Genomic DNA, 19,937 nt, shown 5'->3' with positions numbered 1-19,937 from the left:
TATGCTATACTTAGTACAAAGGCAGGAGCAAGAAAATGAAAACTGACAAATGTCAGCATTACATATGCTTCCCTACCACCAAGTCACAGCTCGCTGATGACCCATGTCCACAGTCATGCACGTACCATATTTTTTTGTTTACCTCATGTAAAGGATAATGTTTTAGCAATGCCTTTCCAAACTCCAGCATATATACTCTCAGTAAGGGAGCAATGATGTAACTTGGGAATACGTCTGTTCTGGCACAATATCATGGATTTCCCTAGGGGAAGACGGTGTGTGATAACAGCATGCCTAAGAATTATATAGCGTATTTCCTGCAACGTGTTTGTGTTCCATATAGGCTGTTTGTGTCTGTTATACGGTATAAGAAAACTGTTATTGGTAGCCAAATCCTTTAATTTCTGTGTTCTTTAGGTTTTGAACATCCCATGCATTTCAAGGGGATCGAATTTCACTTCTGATGCACACAGCAACCTTAATTCAAACACAATACAGGGATTTTGTGCATTAACAGTTAAGACTACTATCTTACCATTCTGTTAAATAGATGAAAGTCAGAAACATAATGTGCAGTAATTCCCACTTGATTTTTTTTTTTAAATAGAAAATTTGATATTATAACGTCAGGTAAACATTGTTTTAAAACCTTGGCTTTAACAACAGGGAGGTTAAAAGACACAGATTTATTCATCTACTACTATTCAGTGACAGCAGTGGTTATTTATAGTATGAAGATGGCAGCTTTTAAATCTATAAATTTTGGGGGGCATTATAATTCAGAGATATGTTATGGCTAAAACTGTATGACTCAGAATGGTATATCCAAATGCAAAAGCATCAAATATCCTAATATTTCATACTTTCCTATGTTAATGAAACTTTAAAAAATTAACATCACAGAAGCAGATTAAAAGGTGTAATTTCTCTGTAGTTTGGCTAGAACTAACTTTTTGATACTTGTTTTTACTTTAACAATTTATATAGTGATACTGTTATATGAAAAATGAAATAGAAGATTTAAAACAAATGAGAGAGATCAGGAATTAACTGTCAGCAGTCTGCTTTTCCTGTCATTATGCTTAACAGAAAGAAAAATAAAAAATATTTAACTACACAAATTAGTAGATCTGAACAGGTAACCACCATGATCAGCCAAATTCGCATTCCATACAGTCAAAAGAAAAATGTTGGATCTTCTCTTTAGCACAGAAATTTCAGGATTTGGTCAATTCTGGAATTTGTATTCTTAAACCATAGCTTAGATAGCTCTAGTAGGATGTTTTATGAGAAAATCCTAGATAAGTCAGCACGTCCTCATCTTGAACTTAAATTCTTTGTGCTATAACAAGGTATACAAGGAACAGAGAGTCTTTCAAGTAACCAAGTCGCACACTGTTAATGCTAATACAATGAGTTTAATCTGAACTTTTAAAGAACATCAATACAGGAATTTGTGTCTAGTTAAGCAATTCATTTTAAAATTACCTAGCATTCAAAATTTAATAATATGCAATATTAAGGAGTCTCAAAAGTTCCTTTAGGAAGTGAGAAAATTTGCATTTGAAACACAAGCAAAAAAATTTTTCCTGCTCCCAAAAGGGTGGAATAATACACTGCACATGTGCTTTTATCATCTAGAGGATCTGTCTCCTGTTAATACACAGAATAACACTTAAAACCACTCAAAGCATGCAAGATGTTAAATTCACAATTTGAAAATTGCACTGCCATTTTTGTTTGAAGTAGTACTGAGTAGGGTTTACATTCATTTTATATAGCACATCAATGCCAGGCAAACTTTTCAACACTCTAAAATTAAAAAGAGAGATTTTTTCCCCCAGTTTTTAAAGCGTTTCTTTTCCTCATTTTTTTGGCTTTCCCTTTCTAGATTTTTTTGAATTTATTTTTGATACAGTAAATCACAATTCTTTCCATATCATAGCTTTGCGAAAAAGATTTATCTGTTTTATCTTCTTTCCCATCTATTAATTCTCCAAGCAGCATGCTAGCGTTTATGCTGCTCATTCAAGTTAGCTGAAGTGTATGCATTCTTAGCCCATTGATTCAGTTTTGCTAGCAAAAGCATAAAAAAGAAGTGACACTGGCAGTTTTTGAAGAAAGGATGGTGTGTCAGGAATCCCTACTGTTACTAGTTGTATCTACAGAGTGATAACTACCACGCAATCATTTCTTTATTATAACTTTTTATTGAACTTTATCATTTTTACAAGAGAGGTAAACAGTGTTGATTATCTGAGGGTAAGAATACAGCTGCAGCAAGGTAAAGGCTGCCTAAAGATGGACATAGGAGGAATGAATATTGGTTATGAACTAGAAGAAGAAATGAGGAAAAGGGAAAAAAAAATATCAATAAGGTAGGCATAGATCTAATCATTATGAAGCAGAAAATGCGTGGTGGGTTAAAAAATAACTTTTGGTGATTTTCAGAGTAACAGGAGGAATTCAGGTGTGCAGCTGCCACTGCACTTCAACAGAAACAGTGGACAATATCAAGATATTTGTTTTGGTGCATGAAAAAGGGATTGAAGACAGAAGGCACTGAAAATCAAGGAAGTCACCCATAAACCAGAAAGTGACATACTTTTCACTGTGTACTTCACTTTGTAGGTCCTCGATTTAATTCAGTTTGTGTCTCTTAGAGTGATTTTTTTTCCCCAAGTCCCTACAATTAGGCTTCAATATGTGCATGGAAGTAACTTCCCCTTCAACTTTCTTCAGTCCTGAGATAATATCTAATCTCCAGGTCAAACCTAGCAGGTCCTAGTTATGTGCATCTGAGCAGGCTTTTTAGGAATGGACAGCAGAGTGGAGCACGAGAGAAATCAGCCACGCTACTTTTATTCAAAAACAGGGTAGGTGGTTTGCATCCTCTATTATTACGTGTAGCTTAGCTGTTAAAAGAGTAGTTGAAGGAGTCAGTGGGCCTGATTCTGGTTGTCCTACTCTCAGGAACCTCTTATAATACAAACTAGAGCACAGTTGGTCAGAAATCTCATCACCCTCTGTGAAAACAGGTCATTACACATTTAAAACTAATAAGGACAAACAGACAAAATTCAAAAAGGACTATTCTTCTTGTGCATAGTAGTTATGTATTTAGCAAAGATGGAGAAACTTCATTTCTGGTCTCTCCTCTCCAATACTGCCTGTCCATGTTGCCTTAAGTGTAATTAATGAATTAATTGGTATTGTGTGAAGCAGGGAGCAAGTTGCTGACTTCTGAGCCACCTGTTTGTGGTATCTAATTCCTGGCACCGGTTGCATGACTTCAACTTTAAAACCTTCAATAAACTCAATGATATTTTGGGATGGTTGTAATTTTGATCTGACCTAAATTTACATGACTGACATCCATCTAATAATTAATGTTATAAAAATATAATTGTAAATTTAACACATAATTCCTTTACATTTTTAATGTTTGTTTTATCTTTGAGCTAATCTCAAGTCTTTATTTCTCCTTTCTTACTCTCTTGATTGACTAGTATATAAAATGGATTCATGATCCCAATAACCTTTTTTTTCTTCTAATTATTTTAAAGGTATTAAGAACAATCAGTCTTTACATACTCACAGATGTATCAAGTAAGCAATAAAAATTATTAACAGTAATATCATAAAAATACTTCAGAATCTTACTCTGAAATGTATATCATCTTGCATGCAATACTGATCAATTAATAATTTTTAAGTATTCTGATATTTATTTAACATAACCTTTACACCAAGTCTGATTTTCGATAGCATTTAATTAACCTGCACAATGACTGCAGTTGTGTACATAGATTAAAAATTTTTAAAAGTAATGGTCAGTTAGGCAGCAACTAGTATAATTTGTACATACAATGACATGAATTATGCTCTCAAATTAGGCACATCATTGCTCTGGATGGTGTAGAATTCTGGCCTTATAGGTGTATTCCCTTTAACTTTTCACAAACATTTCAAAGTAATACCTATATGTAGTGCAATTCATTCTTAGTCCAAAAGCGCTATTCTTTTGAGTTAAGATTAAACTAAAAAAAGCCTATTAAAATACAAAACCAAACAGCATGTTTATTCAATGTTAATATTTTTTCTAATAGCGTTAATTTTTCTGTAAGAAAGTGAAAATCAAGGTAAAGGATTTCTAAAGATAGTTGTAAGCATTTATTCGGAAAGGGTCGTCTTTTAGCTCTGTAACAAAATACTGTAGCTGTATGAAAACCCACCTATATGCAATTTCACAAAGAGTTAACTGAGACTTTAAGATTGTCTTTTTACCTGCAATGTCCATTACAGTCCTTCCTTCAGCAGCATTGTGGATTTTAGCTTTTCCTTCACACTCCTCTCCCGAATGTTTCTGTTGCTCATTCACAGCCCACAACACTATCATGGGCTATCATTGAAAAGAAGATAATTTCTGTGGTTTTGTTATCTTGTAGACATTCAGAACTAGATGTTCTAATGCTTCTCCTACTCTGCTCAATATCTGTCTCCATATTGAATGAACAGGGAGAAGCACACATGCTTGACATGGTTGTTACAGTGATTAGCCCTGCCTTAGCTGACATACGGATTCTCTAGCATTCAAATATTCTGTTGGAAAGTATGGGACAATTCATACTTCTAAGAAGTTGCTTAATATTCAGGACACCCCTGAGTTGGTTTACAGGGAGTTCCCACTTAAGAGATTATCTTTAAATCCATGAAATCAGTGATTATGACAAGGAATCAGGAGATGGACTTTATGGATGAGAGACACGCAGCCACCAAGAAACAGCTTAAAGTTACTGAGAGTCACCTTTGCAATAACTGGGTCTGTTCCAGGACAATCCCATAAAATTAGTAGTGTTTACAGAATGAATCTGTGGCCTCCATTCCTGACCAAGCCAAGCCACCACACCCTCGATAGTAGGTAAGTCCTCCACAGGCACAGTTCCTTGAGGTCAGCTCTCTGAACTGTCTGAAATGTTCCATAGCTTGGCCGCCTTTACATCCTGAGAGGGATGAGCTGTTAAGCCCTTTAATACTGATTGCATATTTCTCCTTAGTGGGCTTATTAGCAATAATGCAAGGATTTAAGTATAAGTTGATGAAATTTTAAAGACCATGTGTAAGAATGCGGAAAAATAGACAAGGAGTGAGTAGGTAGCAGCAGTGACTGGTCATTACAGTTGACTTTGGGGATTGTTACCTACCAAAGGGAATGCCTCGGTCAATATGAATTGCCTGTTTTGGCAGCCAGCTCCATTTCTATATGCAATTGTATTTACTGCTTTCTGGTTCATAGCTGCAGAGGTCTGTTCTGAGACAGTTTGTGAGAAGGTTTCAATCCACAAAGAAGACAGATCTTCTTGTAGAAGATGCAGCATATTTTCAGCTTCCAAAGTGAAGAAATCAGTCTTGAACAAAAAAAAAAGAAAGAAATATCATCAGGCTCTATATTTTGTAACTTGAATGTACTATATGAACAGTAAATTTCTAAAATCAAGTCCAAAATTTAATTTACAATTAATTCAGTCAAAACTACAATTTATTGAAATGGTGGCTGTATTCATGTCTGTTGTGCACATAGATACCATTGGTGATCTAGGAGCCAAGATGTTAGCTGTTTTTTAAATGTGATAGGAGGTTTCAGTCCTGCAAAATTTGGTGTTTCTTGCTAATGAGATACCTACTTTAAAGTTCAATGAATGTTCCTGCGTATATGTGTGGTTACAACTGAATTAACTTTCATAATGTGTTGTTCTTTATTTCAAGTTACTATTATTTAGTTTATTGGACAGATAGTGCTAGAAGAATGTAATGTTTGCAGTAAAGAGGATAGTATGCCTTCTAACATCAATCCTTTTTAATATTAAGAGGAAAAGAACAATTAAGAGGAAAATGACAACAAATTTGGTGTAGCACAAAGTAACACTGACTCAGCTATGAAGCTCCCATTGGTTCAGCTAAATTTTTTTAAAAGCAAAAACTCATTCTGCGTTCTGAATTCATGAATCCTCTGTCATTAGGCTCCGATCATCACTGCAGTACAATCTCAGGTGCAAAAATAAGTGGTAACATGTCCAATTCTCTTTAACTGTCTTTAGCAACAAAGGACTGTCCCCGCACACATACTTTTTTCTCTCTCTCTTCTTGTCCTTTGAAGGGTTACTTAATGTAGGCAAAAGTCTGTTCTCAGGGTGTGAGATGAGTATTTGCTGTCTTTGCTCTGGAGACTCTGAACTGTATAATGATAGGAGCAGTTATTTTCTTTTTCTTTCTTTTTTTTTTTTTTTTTTTTTTAATGGACAAGGGAGTTTCTAAAATGCAGTTCTGGTGTATCTCTAAGTGTACTGCTTTCCCAGTTCATCCCCAAATTTATGAGCATTCCTTCTCTTTCCTACAGTAAAAAATTCTGTTTATGAGAGGAAAATGTAAAAATGTCAATATGTTATAAAGTTAAGGAATTAGAAGGAGTTAAAATTTTTTGATGGAATGAACAAATTTGAAAAGACAGTCTGGCCTAAAAAGTTTCTTGTTTGAGTCTCCCCAGAAGGTCACAGGTTTTCACTGTCTGAGATTTTCACAATTACCAAGTAGCGGCTATCTTTACAGACTAGAAGAGAAGGAAATATTTGTGACGGACTCTGTTCTCTATATCACTGTGTCAGATACATGTGATCCATGCCCTGCACCATATCATATTACTATACTAAAAAACCCATAACCCCTTGCTATTTTTCCTTGGCATTCTCAGTTGTTATTTTTAAAGGCACAATATTTTATACTGCAGTAGAAGAGTCTGCTTCTACCATGGAAAGCATTCTTTAAGTGCTGTACAATAACAGAAATTAAATAAAATACTAGTATATAAAATAATATAGTTCACATTTCAAAATAACGTCAGACCCTCAAGGGATAAAAAAGCCATTTGAACACCACCTTCGTCTTGCCTGGCAGCCTGTTCTGTGAAATATGAATAGGTAACCGCATAGAATTTAGGACTTCGCAAAATGCAACCTACTGCTTTAGGACTAAAAAAAATAAAATAAAATAAAAATCACTAGGTCAAATTCAGAGGTAAATCTAAGTGAGTCTAAAGGGAATTTAAGTTGGAGTGGTTTATATTCTTCTACTGTACCACATCTGAAACAGGTGGTGGTAGGTTGACCCCAGCCAGCAGTTAAGCCCCCACCCAGCTGCTCACTCACACCCACCCAGCGGGATGGAAGAGAGAATTGCAAGAGGAAAAGTGAGGAAAACCTTGTGGGTCAAGATAAAGACACTATACTAAGTGGAGAAAAAACCTCAGCAAACACAAAATCAAGTGACACAAAAGCAATCACTCACCACCTCCTACCAGCAGACTGATGCCCACCCGGACTCTGAGCAATGAATACTTTGGAGCATCATCAATAGCTTGAGAAGGTGGCATTGTTTCCCATATTAACCTGAGAAAAACTATTTTAATGAAGTTAGTTCTTATTCTTTACATCCTGATAACATACAGATTACAGCTGCTTCTGCATGATGTGAACAAGAAAGTGGTTTTACATTTTTACTAATGTTATTTGTACATTCCAATATTCCTATTAACATTCAGTTTTACTAACATTAACTGTAAGAGCAACCCAACCATACTCAGTTTCTCTAAAAGAAGCCACCAGAATGGTTGTGAGTATAATGTTTGGATCTTAGAGGTCTCTTCCAACCTAAACAATTCTATGATTCTATAATACAATGGAAGCTTGCCTTGCTAAATACAAACTGCATCTACAGTGTAATTGCAGCAGCAATTCTGCAGCAATACAGTTCATACAACACATACTGTTGCAGCCAGCTCAAAACTAAGTATTTTGGTAATAACATCCATAGGCATTATCTCTGAAAACCAAAAGATTTGATATGAAGACAAAAGGATGTTGGATCCTACAAAAGAAAAATGAAAGACCATGTGGTTCTATTTTTGAGAGGGTAAGAATCAAAAGGGGTTCAGGAAAGCAAAACCATTTTCTTATTAAAATTAATAAATAAGTATTTAAACAGGTGCACTCTGCTGAGTTTTCTTTGGATTTTAGTTTTCATGCAAAATGGTTGCACAGGTTGAGCTACAATGAAAAGTTAGTGTATCAGAAAGTATAGAAGAACTTGAAAATATGGACATCCTTCAGTATTGTGGACTTGTTTTGATTTACAGGAGATGCAGAGGGAATGCTGCTATTGGAGTCAGACACCTTTCTCTGTTCAAGAAACCTACTTTGAATTTCTGCTATTACTGCAGAAAGATGGAGTTTCTCTCTTCATGGGTCCACTGACTGATTTAATGTATCTCCTGTCATGCTGCTGCTGTAGATTTCATCTCTTAAGGGAAAGAAGTAGAGAAAAGAGTAGTAAACTGCACAGCAATCTATAAAACTATTGGCATTTCGAGCATGTTCAGTATGTCTCTGTGATTAAAGGCAAATGGTGCATACATGCTGATGTTTTCTCTCTGTTTTTGAAGGACACAGTGTCTGGATTTATTATATTAATACTAATCTGAGCCTCTATAACAGTATAGTATTTTTATTTGATGACATTGTGGTCCTAAGATTATTCCTCATGTTGGGAAAGCTTTAAAGCAAAGAGCACTTCACACATCTGTCCAACAGTCCACTGTTGAATGACCATGATTCATTCACTGGATGGGAAGAAAGTACCTTGATCAGTCCTGAAAGCAATCCATCATTAGACCAGCACATTAGCTTTCTTCAAATTCATTTGCGAGATTCTTTGCAGGAAATAGTGGCTAATAAAGTAAGGAAATGACAGAATAATATTGAGGCTCTATTCAAGCACTAAACCCAATTCTTTCTCAAACACAATAAAGGACAGTTGGACAACCATCTATAAAGTTGCATTTATTTTCTAAGAAATAATATAGAGAGTTTGCATTCATAACACTGAGCCTTTAAAACATGAGCCAACATAACACTTTCAATTGTCATTCTCTTTCCACAGCCGGTGTGACTGCTGCCGTCTGGTGACTTTTCCACTAATGTAACCTCAGTCCTAACATCCAGGTCAGAATCCCACACTCCCAAAAACAGGGCCTGGGAAGGCATGGCTTATAATGTGCTGGTCTCTGAACTCAAACTGCTGGGTTGCACTTCCTTAAATCCTGTAGAGAGCCTTGGTTGAGGTCTGAATAAACAGCTGAATTTCAGGCTGATAAAATGCTCTGTGAACTTAAAAGACTGAGTGTTATATACAAACATTAGTCTTCAGAGTCTCTACTTTTTATGCCCCAGGTTTCTAACTTCCTTATGAGAACTAAATTAGAAAAGTATAATGCATACTTGTGGACAAAAAGACAGAATAGGAAGGCTGGGTTTTAAAAGAAAAAACAGAAAAAGCAGAGGAAGAGGAACTGGATGGGAAAATATTCCAAAGAAAGTATAAAGCTATCATTGTCTTGTGATTTTTTGCAGTTCATCATCTTCAAATGATTCTTCATTCTTGTCTTTTGGGGATCCACCCTATCATCAAATTCTCCAATACTTTCTTGCCAGGAGTGTTTGTATTTTAAAAAGGAAGAATCTGCTTTATGGTTTGACTTTGTATGTGAATTGTTTAAAAAAAAAAAAAGAAAAAGAAAAAAGAAAAAGAAAAGATATAACTGTATCTTATGCAAAGTGGTGAAATACGTATTCTACAGTGAATGGCAGGTTTTTCATTCTCTATAGTACACTCAGGATTTCATCTAAGGATTAATTTTTATATGTGTGTGTGTCTGTGTATATATATTTTTTTTTTTTTTCCCTCCAGTAGTAGTATGTTAACGCATGAATACTCCTTTCTAGAAACTAGAACCCAGTGTAGTTTCTGATGTGGTAGGAAGTTGGCTGTGGAGCAGTAATAGTCCCACGTATGATTTACTATCCTCTCTATGTTAGAGACAGGAGAGGCTCACTTTTTATTTATTTTAAATACTAGATAAAAACTGGCTAAAAGATTGATCTCCCAGTTGGTCTGCTTTATGGACAAGCCAGCAGAAATTATGGCAATTCACATGGGGACCAACCAGTGCATATACACAGAAGTCACGGTCTCGTAGCTCGCCATGTGTTTCTACGGGCACTCCAAGGGCTTGGCAGTCAGTGCGAGGTCTTTCATTTTGCTAAGAGCTACCTCCTTGCGTTCACATGCAAAGGCCAAGTACATGTGCAGTTGCTGCACAGGAAATTTATGGAGTCTTTTTCAGCAAGGAGCAAAATTAGCCTCTTCACCTTCTGCGGACCTGTGTGCTGCATCTTTTCTAAGCAGGTAAAATCCCTTGTATTAACATTGTTGGTTGAGGAGTGCCTTTTTCCTGCTACTCCTTCCCATCATATCATCTTCTGGGCTCAAAGGCCACGCAGTAATTAATCTCAGAGAGTGACCTTAGCAGGGAAGGGCTCTTGGATGTTTTTATATTTAAATTCTGGATATCTAAAAAAGGAGTTTCTTACAGTGTAATCTGCTTCTAAAATTAACATTTATCCATAAGTGACATATGCACCGAGTTTCTGAAAAACTATTTTTGTGCTGGATTTCAGTAACTGTCAATATATGATTTAGAATAGTCGTAGAGTGAGAGCCCGTATTTAACTCTCCTAACAGATAAGAAAATACCGCCATCTGTTGCTCCATGCAGTAAGTGCAGCTACTCCTACAGCTGCTGTTTGGTCAACCGATTCTCATTGCCCTCTGCGTACCTCTGCTGTTACAATAATTCAGTTGTTTTTCGAAAAAGCTGGGCTACTCCTGTTTCACGCTAGAGTAGCTTAATGAATTTCTAGGAACTTACATGGTAAAATGTTGAAACAAGCATAAAACTTTTATTTGTCAATAAGGGGGTTGGTTAAGGATTTATGAGAATTATGCCACTGAGTGAAGGGTGATTTCTCTAATTGTTAGAGATTAACTGTTGGGGTTACTAACCACCGGGCTGCTGAGAAAAAACAGTGCATTTAGTGCTCTCACTGTTACTTAAAAATCCGTGGCTCTTACCTTGATGCTATAATGAAACAAATGGCCTGAGGTGACTGTTGTGGAAACAGTTTAGAATCTGCAATACAGAAGAACCTGGAAAGAATGAAAATCTTATTCTAACATGTGCTCTTTCTAAATTTCTAATATGTAATATCTAACAAAGGCTTTTATATTCCTATATATTAAAATTTTCCCGTTTCTTTTTTTCACTCAGATACTTAGGGTCACCATTTAATCTTTTAAAGGCCAAGAAAATAAACAAAACAAAAAATTCCATACAAAACAAAACCCCTTCAACTCCAAATAAGATGTATGGCATCTGCAGTCTTCTGCTTTATTCACAGTTTCTTCCAATTAGCTTGCACACTTCTAATCTCTCCGGTCAAGCTGTACTGTATTCTTGTTTTACCAACAGAAGTCACACACAAGTAGTATATGAAGGTACAGAAGGCTAGCGACATTTGGTTGCATTTAGGAGGACTGTGGGTCTTTCAAACTCAACCATCTGCTTTCAAAACTTTGCTTTTGAATTCTTACAGATGCACATCTGATGGGACAGGAGATGGAGCAAACTAGATTTCCCAAGAGGAAAGCAAAAATCTGTGATTAATGCAAATTTAACCCATTCTCTCAAAAGCACTCTTTACTCTCATTCCAGTTCTGACTTGCTGATTAAACGTCTCCCACTTTAACTTCCCCATCCTCATTCTTCCTGTTCTTTCTCAGTCTTCTGCTAGTTCCTGATTCCAAATCATACTTTATTTAATTCCCTCTAGTTTTGATCCATATCTTCTTGAAAATTTGACAAACAGTATCACTCAGCATGTGAAACTACAAACAGTTCAACACTGATGCCAGCTTGGTCTTGTTATTTTTTGTTCATAATGTGTTATTTCCAAAAGGCACAAGCAAAATGCCTTGTTTACAAGTATGGGCAGCACAGCCTCATCAGAGTGTGCACAAGGCTTGGATTCACAAAGGCTAAATTTATGGATGCTAATCTACAACCAGCAAAAATGGGCTTCCTATTACGACTTGTCCATTGGGCACTGAATTACTGCATTAACCATAAAGGCAGTCTAGGAAGATTAGCCTCATTAGATTAAAGGTAGTTTTTGCGGATAGTCGCTGTAGAAACACCACAATAGTATGTAATCTATATGTATCTGCCTTTAAAGTATTTCACATATCTTTCTCTGTTATGCTAAAATTTATGGATCACAGCTGCTAATATGACAGTTCCAGATTACTTACAAATAATGATTCTTCTGTTTCCTCCTCCAGCTCCTTATTCAATTTTTTCTTCTTCAAAAGTAGAACCTCCGTCCATGGAAAGCCTGGCTCCAGCTGTACTTGCCTTGTACTTCTACAACTAGCTGTGAATACAAAGGTACATGCAGTTGTCGCTAGATACTATTTTGTTACCACTGTAAAGGGTTAGCTACAAAACATTGCTAGAGTATTGACAAAAATGAACTTGTACAAAAATCAGTAAGAAACTTAGTTTTTGAAGGAAGTGTGATAATGTTGAACATTTATCCCAACTTTATATTCTCCAGAATGCTGAACTTTTAAGATGTAGTTACAATTGCACCTTTTTTCCTCTGTCTGTACCATAAACCCCAGACCTGAAGACTAATTGTGAGACACAGATATCAGCAAAATTACAGGATTACTCTAGGTGTGCATCATAAGTGAGATCTCAATCTATTTTATCCATCTCTGTTAAGTATTTTCATTCTAATTTTCTGCTGTGCCTGTACTCTGTTGATATCCTTACCTTTTCTCTTGCAGATGTTATGAGAGTTACACATATATTTAAAAGAAGAACACTTATACCGCCTGCTGTGCACAGCTTTCCACCATGATCTTGAACACTGTTTTGTGAAGTTGTGGGAAAACTTCTGTGAAATAAATGCTCATTTTACAGCCAGGGTAAATAAGAAATGGACATGTAAAGTAAGATAGCATAATTGTACCGTAGCTGAGTGGAAGTCAGTCTTCCGGCTTTCTGCTTTAATCAGCTTATGTATGGGTTTTCTCAGAATATATGAGAGCGTTGATCTTTCATAAGCATTAAATTCCTTTTGGTAATTATTTTTCTTGCTTAGATCACATGTTATGAAATGAAGATTTTCCTTATTCATAAGCTGAATTTTAACATTTTCTTCAGAAGACTTTTTTTTGCATGGTGAAGAAGGCCATGTCCTTTGGGGTAAAATGTAAGTATTTATTTTCCCTCAGCTCATCAGTAAAATTGCATCATTTATTTGCAGTTTTGTCACCCTTGAATGTAACAGTTTATTGTCTTAGAAGTGACACAGAAAGAATATTACTCTCTGCTTATTATTTTAACACAACTACTACCTATGACTTAACCCTTCAGTTCCCAACATCTTGCAAGGTTTTGGCCCGATAACTAGTCAGCACTATCAGATAAAATGGGAACTCATCCAGATCCAGAGGATGATGTAGACATCTAAATGAGATTCAGGGACATATGTTAAAAACTTGGTCTTGAAAACTTCCACATAAATTAAGCCTAGAAAAGCCAAAAGACAACAAATATGTCCTATTTCTTATGTTATCACTCAAGATCATTACTGCAGGAATGCAAACAGAGCATCGTACCTGCCAGAAGATTTCTGGTAAGACATGGTGTGGCAACATTTCTGTCCATTCTCAAACACTTGCTTCTACCTCCTTAACGCTGCTGTGATTGCCAAGTTAACTGTTTGAGGAAAATGACCCAAGCTAAAATATGTAAATACAAAACAAAAACCATGCACACATGCAAAAAAAAATCCCCAACAATCCCCACCGTGGCAGGATAATTTCACTGTTCAGACAATAGATCTACAGACAGTCGGACCACTAAAAATGGTCGCAGGTGGCTGATGACAGAGCAATGGGGGGACTTTTTTCTACTATATCCTTATGCCTTGATTCTGCATATACTCTATGGAATTCTTTTCCCTGGACATGTAGGTGGATCCACTGACTGGAACAAATGTTATATCAACACAAGAGATAAGGAGGACTACTTTAAGTAACCTTATAAAAGAGAAAATTCAGCAACTTAACAAAGAAAACGACAACAAAGTCAAATGACTCCAGAATCTGTCGAAGTCAGAGGTGCAGAAGCTAGAACAATTCATTAATGCTCCGTGCAAGAAGATCTGAATTATTTTAAAAGCACTATATTTGCATTTTAGATATAGCAGAATGAACTAATTATGAAATGTATGCATCAAAGATTTCAATTTCAGGCTTGACTTTACTTTGGAGATTAATTTTTTACTTTATCATTTTTGCAGGCAGTTCAGCGGACAGCCTTATTTGAATGTTACTCATTGTTCAGTGATGTATGAAGTGTATTTAATCAATGTGAAGAAAGTAATATTAAACTATTATCAGAAGCATCAAATGTTCTAAAAAATCTCAAAAGGAAGGTCAAAAGGTAACATCTCTGCTAACAATATGAGAAACAATGTATTTAACTTATTCTTTACCTCCAAGTTTTTCATGGCATATACATTAACCTTTTTCATATAAAATTACAATGTAAAATGTGGGGCGTTTTATCCCCTTGATTAAAAATATCATAAAGATAGTGGATCAAGTAAGTTTTCAATGCTTTGCTAAGAGATATTTAAATAACTATTTTAAAGTTGATGTGCATTTTAAATGGCTGGCTGCAAAAACCTTCGACAGGACAGTCCTTGTGGCCATCATTAAATCCTTTGTCAGTGCGTTAGTTACTACAGAATAAGGTAATTGAGAACAAGGACAGTTATTTCAATAATTCACATGTTTTTGCAAGTATTGCAAACCCCTCTTTATTAAGATCCAAGGATGATAATAAAAACATCACACGAGCCTCTATTCTATCCTTTTCAATCTTTCCAGGGCCACCAACACAGTGACAAACATGTCATCTTAGTTTTGACTGAGACAGCTAGACATGAGAAACTATTCGTCCAAAAGCCATAAATGAGAAAAACATTCATTTTCAAGGCAGCAGTTCCAACCCCATTGTCCAGCATTGCTCCATCTGAAGTGCAGACAGCATTTCAGTCCCTGTCCAACCAATGACCGCCTTCTAAAAGCATTTCCACAGTGGGTGCCATAGGTTAAAATCTTGTGGATATAAAGCGCTCTCGATACCACTGCAGACTTAACCTCAGTTGGTTAGGTTAGCGTGGAAGGCACACATGCCAGCCAGAAAAGTCACTGCCCAAAGGAACCTGAGCTATGCCAACAGGCAACACTTTTCTGACAAGCTTGGACTGGAAATTTTTATTTTCCATATTCACTGCCTCACACTCGTGAACTGTATAAACAGTAATGGAGCAAGAAGTATCAAAAAAATTAAAACCCTCCCAAGTCCTATATGGCTTCCACATTCTATGTCAAGGAAGGCATCAACTCTAGCTCAGAAGTCCAGAAGTTACTTCTGAAATGAACAGAAGGGACTTGAAGGAAGAGACTAGGCGCATGCAAACCATTGGCAAGGTAAGATATGCTCAAAGGGTAATTTTCAATGTCTGTTTGAACTAAGAAATGAATTCATTACATCAAAAAGTGATGACTTTTGCACTGTGGCTTTTACAGTAAGTTTCTGATTAAAATACGGATAACTGATTTTTTTTCTAGTTGAAGATGTACTTAAGTTAAAGTTAACTGTGTTCAAAGAAAATAATTTTATACCTCTATTAAAATGAATTACTGTCTGCTTACTGTCTTTTTAACAGATTTGTGGTATCTCATCCAATAGTAGCTGATGGCTTTGCTTTTGTCTCTCCATTACATCAAACTTGCGGTTTCACATGCATAAAGCAATAAGACTGTTTGACTGAGGACTTCTGTAGTGAATGGGCTATTAAGAGTGAGGACTACTTCAAGTGGCTAGTAAAAATGCTTTCAGTGAAAGAGCAAAACATTACTTGAATTTGATACATTTGCTTCAACAAACCTTCTCAATTTCTGCTTTGATTTATTAGTGTGTTGCAGAGAATGCTGTGTATATTTAAAGTTAACCTCACACAAGTATATTGTAAATGTTTATACAGAGCAATGACATCCCATATACAAGAACACACAGGCTGACAGTCAAAGGAAAATATTTCTAGCTTCTCAACCTTGGAAGCAATGAACATGCAAAATTATCTGAAGTTTCAAAATAAACATTCCATGGGATCTATTACATCTTATGTGTGACCTTCATTCTGCAAACACAGCAAATGCCTTTTAAACATCACTACCACAAAGAGTTCCCCTTGCTTGCAGAAATCAAGCATAACTAAGTCTTTTCAGGATTCGGGTTATACTGTCTTGCAGAATACTTTACCTTCTAATTTTATGATCAGAGGTGACTCTACAACATCCCTGGTGGAAAGTACTATTAGAAATGCATTCGGCTATTTTAAACAGTTTTTGATGTGACTGGCATTTTTCCCCCTCTTTAATGAGTGTTGAGTGTACATAAATTATTACTGTCTCCTTTCCTTCCCCTCACGTAATTTTTTTACCTCTATTTGAATAGATGTATTGGCATGTGAAGGCTACTAAAACTACATAGCCTGACAGATAAGTCACCTGCTCAAGCAGACAACTTTTGATTCAATTCCTGATTAATTATTTTATTGAGGAAAGTTAACCTATCAAGTCTAGATTTAATACAGTTGTAAAATTCCATCATTTAGAGTCCAGTTACATCACCCTAAAATACTCAAGTTGTACTTACTGATTGCTAATTGCAACAAGTATGTCAATGTGTCTAAGAATGGAACCGTATTCTTCAAGCAATAAAACCGCTGTTGCTGTAATTTAAGATTACTGGGTATATTAAAAAAAACCACACAAAGATGTTAAATGCAAATAAGTACTACAGGTATGAAAGGATATCAGTGGGCTAAGTTCATCCTGTGCTAATAAAGTACCTCTTATTGGTGAGTATCTGATTTACAGGTGAACATTGATGAAATAAACAATGGAAAAAAAGTTTCTCTAAAAAGCTGAACACTCAGTAACATGTTGTTATGGAAACAGCATTCTCTGAAAACTTGGTGTTTCAGCATTAAAGGTCAACAGAGCAAATCCCAAAGCTTCATTATATTTCTTGTGATTTATCAAAACCACAGAGTATTATAATTTTTTCTTTTTCAAATGGCAACCTTCACGTGGTATGTCTGTACAGCAAATTAAGCTTACTCTGCTTTGTTACATTTAGCATAAACTAAACAAACTACCATAAATGCTATTTCTTTTTGTGCTGCAATTAACGCATTAAATTTTCCATTTGGAAAGATGGGCAACATGTATGTTACCTTGTTCCACAAGGGATACTCTGCTTTGGTATGTATCCACTGGCCAGATGTCGTTGTCCCTTCATGCTTCTCCCCTCATGGCCATCTAAAAATATAGTTAAGTCTTAGAAAATTATAATGGAAAATGATTATTAAGTAGTTAAAGTAAAAGTTCTTCCATTCTTTCATCAGATGTATCGTGAAACTAGAGGTGGGCAAGTTGAAAGTCTGGATTATGAAGCTTGAAGTCTCCATTATGTGCTGAAGGAGCTGCTCAGGTATAGTTTCCACAGATAGTTTGAAAACATATCCTGAACTGTAACACCACCCTGATTCTGCAGCTGATCACATGCACTCGAACTTACTTGCAAGAACACGCATCACATTTTGATCTAGGTCTACCATTTGAGCTTTGATTTTTGAGCTTTACTTTAAATAGCTTCTTGACATTACGGACCACTGAGATGTGAAAATACATGACATATCAAAACACACATTAATGTGTTAAATAGCAAACGTTAAAGTAAGTATTAAATATTAAATAGTATAGTAAAGAAAATGATTGGCTGGTAGGTATTATCAGCTTGAAGTACCACTAATAACAACGATATCATAATGTACTTAAATTACAGCACCTATTTAAAAGAGGCCCCCCCTTTCTTAGATACACAAATATAGAACTGATTTAGAAATTTCATGGAAGTATACTCAATTTCATGTATGTGCTTAAATTTATATTTTATTTATCACTTAAATGACGTAATAGAATGTTCTCCCAGATTTATCTTATAAAGTCAACTATACTGACCACTTACAGACAGATTCAGCATATTAAACTTTTGATTCATGTTCTTTACTATATAGATCTTGGGTATATAAAAGTTCATTGAACATTAGATGCACCTCAGTTACTCATCCTGGATCACCTTGAAATCCCTGGAATCAAAGCTAAAGTTGAGGCAAATTTTTCTTTGAGATACATGGTTTTTATTAATAGAGAGGTTTCCTTATGTTCCATAAGTTTCTATGAAATACTACAGGCTTTAAGAGTCTCACTTTTCTTCACTGAAATATAATTTAGCTATATAAGACTTTCAGTTAAATCCTCAGAAATTATAAGATCTCCAAATCAGAAAATAATGTATCTGTGACACCAGATATTCAAACTTTTTAAAGAAAGTATTAGAAAGATGTAGAGGAAGAGAGTGATAGTCAAATTATCACATTGATTTGACATCATGTCATGTTTAAAATAAAAGACAACCTGAAGTAAAGGATCTTAAGGAAATATTCATTAAAATACTTTCTGCCAGCGAATATCAAAGAAGAACTCAAGAAGATCCCGTACACTTCTATGACATTTACATGGGATGAAGGGGTCAAGGGATGTTCACAAAGCCTCATAAAAGAACATTGCAATAGTGCAGATCAAACAGAACAGCTGAAAGATGCTGCACTCTGCTAAGAAGCAGCTAGAGCTTTTGTGCAATTTAGGTACAAAAAAGAAGTGAATCTTTGTGGATATATTTTATTTCTTTAGTTTTGGCTCAGCAAAACAGATATGAGATTTCTTTTTGCTTTGATTTCTGTTTGTTTTTATCTTCGCGCTTGTCTAGGTCAGAGTAACTGGAACTAGAACAATTTTACTTCTAGAGAAGTAAAAGAAATCTCTTCTGGAAGCAGAAAGAAATAATTGAGAAAACGTGACTTTAGTTATCCTATTCATTTTTTATTGGGTTTGTTGAATTTAATCAAATATCTTTGCAAAATTCAGAAGAGATTCGCTAGAATCTTGCTGATTTGGCAAGAAATTAAAGTCAACAATTGAAATGAACATAAAATCTAATCCTCAGAAAAAATTCACTTGAAATAAATGCATTTGAAAGTGACTGTAGTTCAATTCTTCTTAGCTGTTTGAATGTTGCTAACATTAGAGCCAAATAACTGTGAACTGACTCTGTTTAAAAATAAAGTTTTGCAGCAACCAAAAAAAATTGTCTACAGAAGGAAAACTGAAATTCAGACCATCAGATTTTTGTGTGTGTACAGTGGATATATTCAAGATTATTTTAAATACCTGGTGATTCTTGATAGCAATGTATACAGTGCACATTGTCATACTGCAGGTTTAGTGTGGTGGACAAGAAACTGATCTATGTGAGGTTACGAATACTGCATACTGACCTTATCATGTGGATTTATTGCTTCAATTGATTGATTTATATCTTGACTTTTAAAAATCAATCCATTGCAATCAATAAGAACTAGACATACAAACATATTTTTGAAAAAATCAGTCCATACGGCATCCTGCTGAGCCTACCATACTGGTTTTGGTGTGGATGGCCAAGATGAGGACCCAGACCAACAACTGCTGTATTAAACCATTTTCTCTTTCTCTCTAGAAAGGAGTTCGTTCTTGAAGGTGTGATTTAGAAAGCCATTTGAAACATTTGTTCATTGAAGTTTTCTTAGAAACTATTCTTGCCTACGTTACTGTTACGAGTAAGTCGGTCCTTGGTGTGACAAACCGTTAACGTATACTTACTCACTCTTTTTTCTCTTACACACTCTTACTACAATAGCTACAGACTACTACTTTTGGTTTACGAACATCGAGAACTT

The 19,937-nt window shown here is 35.5% G+C and overlaps 1 long non-coding RNA gene across 4 annotated transcripts in view; it reads right to left on the bottom strand.

Moving 5' to 3' along the window:
• Positions 1 to 1,445: 1,445 nt before the first annotated feature.
• Positions 1,446 to 19,937, bottom strand: part of LOC128152978 (uncharacterized) — a 164,182-nt gene continuing 145,690 nt past the window's right edge. Inside the window, exons 6-12 of one of the 4 annotated variants that reach the window (XR_008238804.1) lie at positions 17,334 to 17,418; positions 13,636 to 13,735; positions 12,259 to 12,380; positions 11,023 to 11,097; positions 8,249 to 8,352; positions 7,342 to 7,452; positions 1,446 to 5,408 (exon numbers count right to left, since the gene is read on the bottom strand). This is a non-coding gene — a long non-coding RNA (uncharacterized LOC128152978). Of the gene's footprint in view, positions 5,409 to 7,341; positions 8,353 to 11,022; positions 11,098 to 12,258; positions 12,381 to 13,635; positions 13,736 to 17,333; positions 17,419 to 19,937 lie in introns of all 4 variants that reach the window. The other 3 variants (XR_008238802.1, XR_008238805.1, XR_008238803.1) reach the window with 3 other exon arrangements.

Source organism: Harpia harpyja, chromosome 16 (genome assembly GCF_026419915.1).
Source record: "Harpia harpyja isolate bHarHar1 chromosome 16, bHarHar1 primary haplotype, whole genome shotgun sequence".
In the NCBI taxonomy this organism is placed as follows: Eukaryota; Metazoa; Chordata; class Aves; order Accipitriformes; family Accipitridae; genus Harpia; species Harpia harpyja.
The sequence above is the reverse complement of the archived record's forward strand: the minus strand, read 5'-3'. Positions and strand labels throughout refer to the sequence as shown.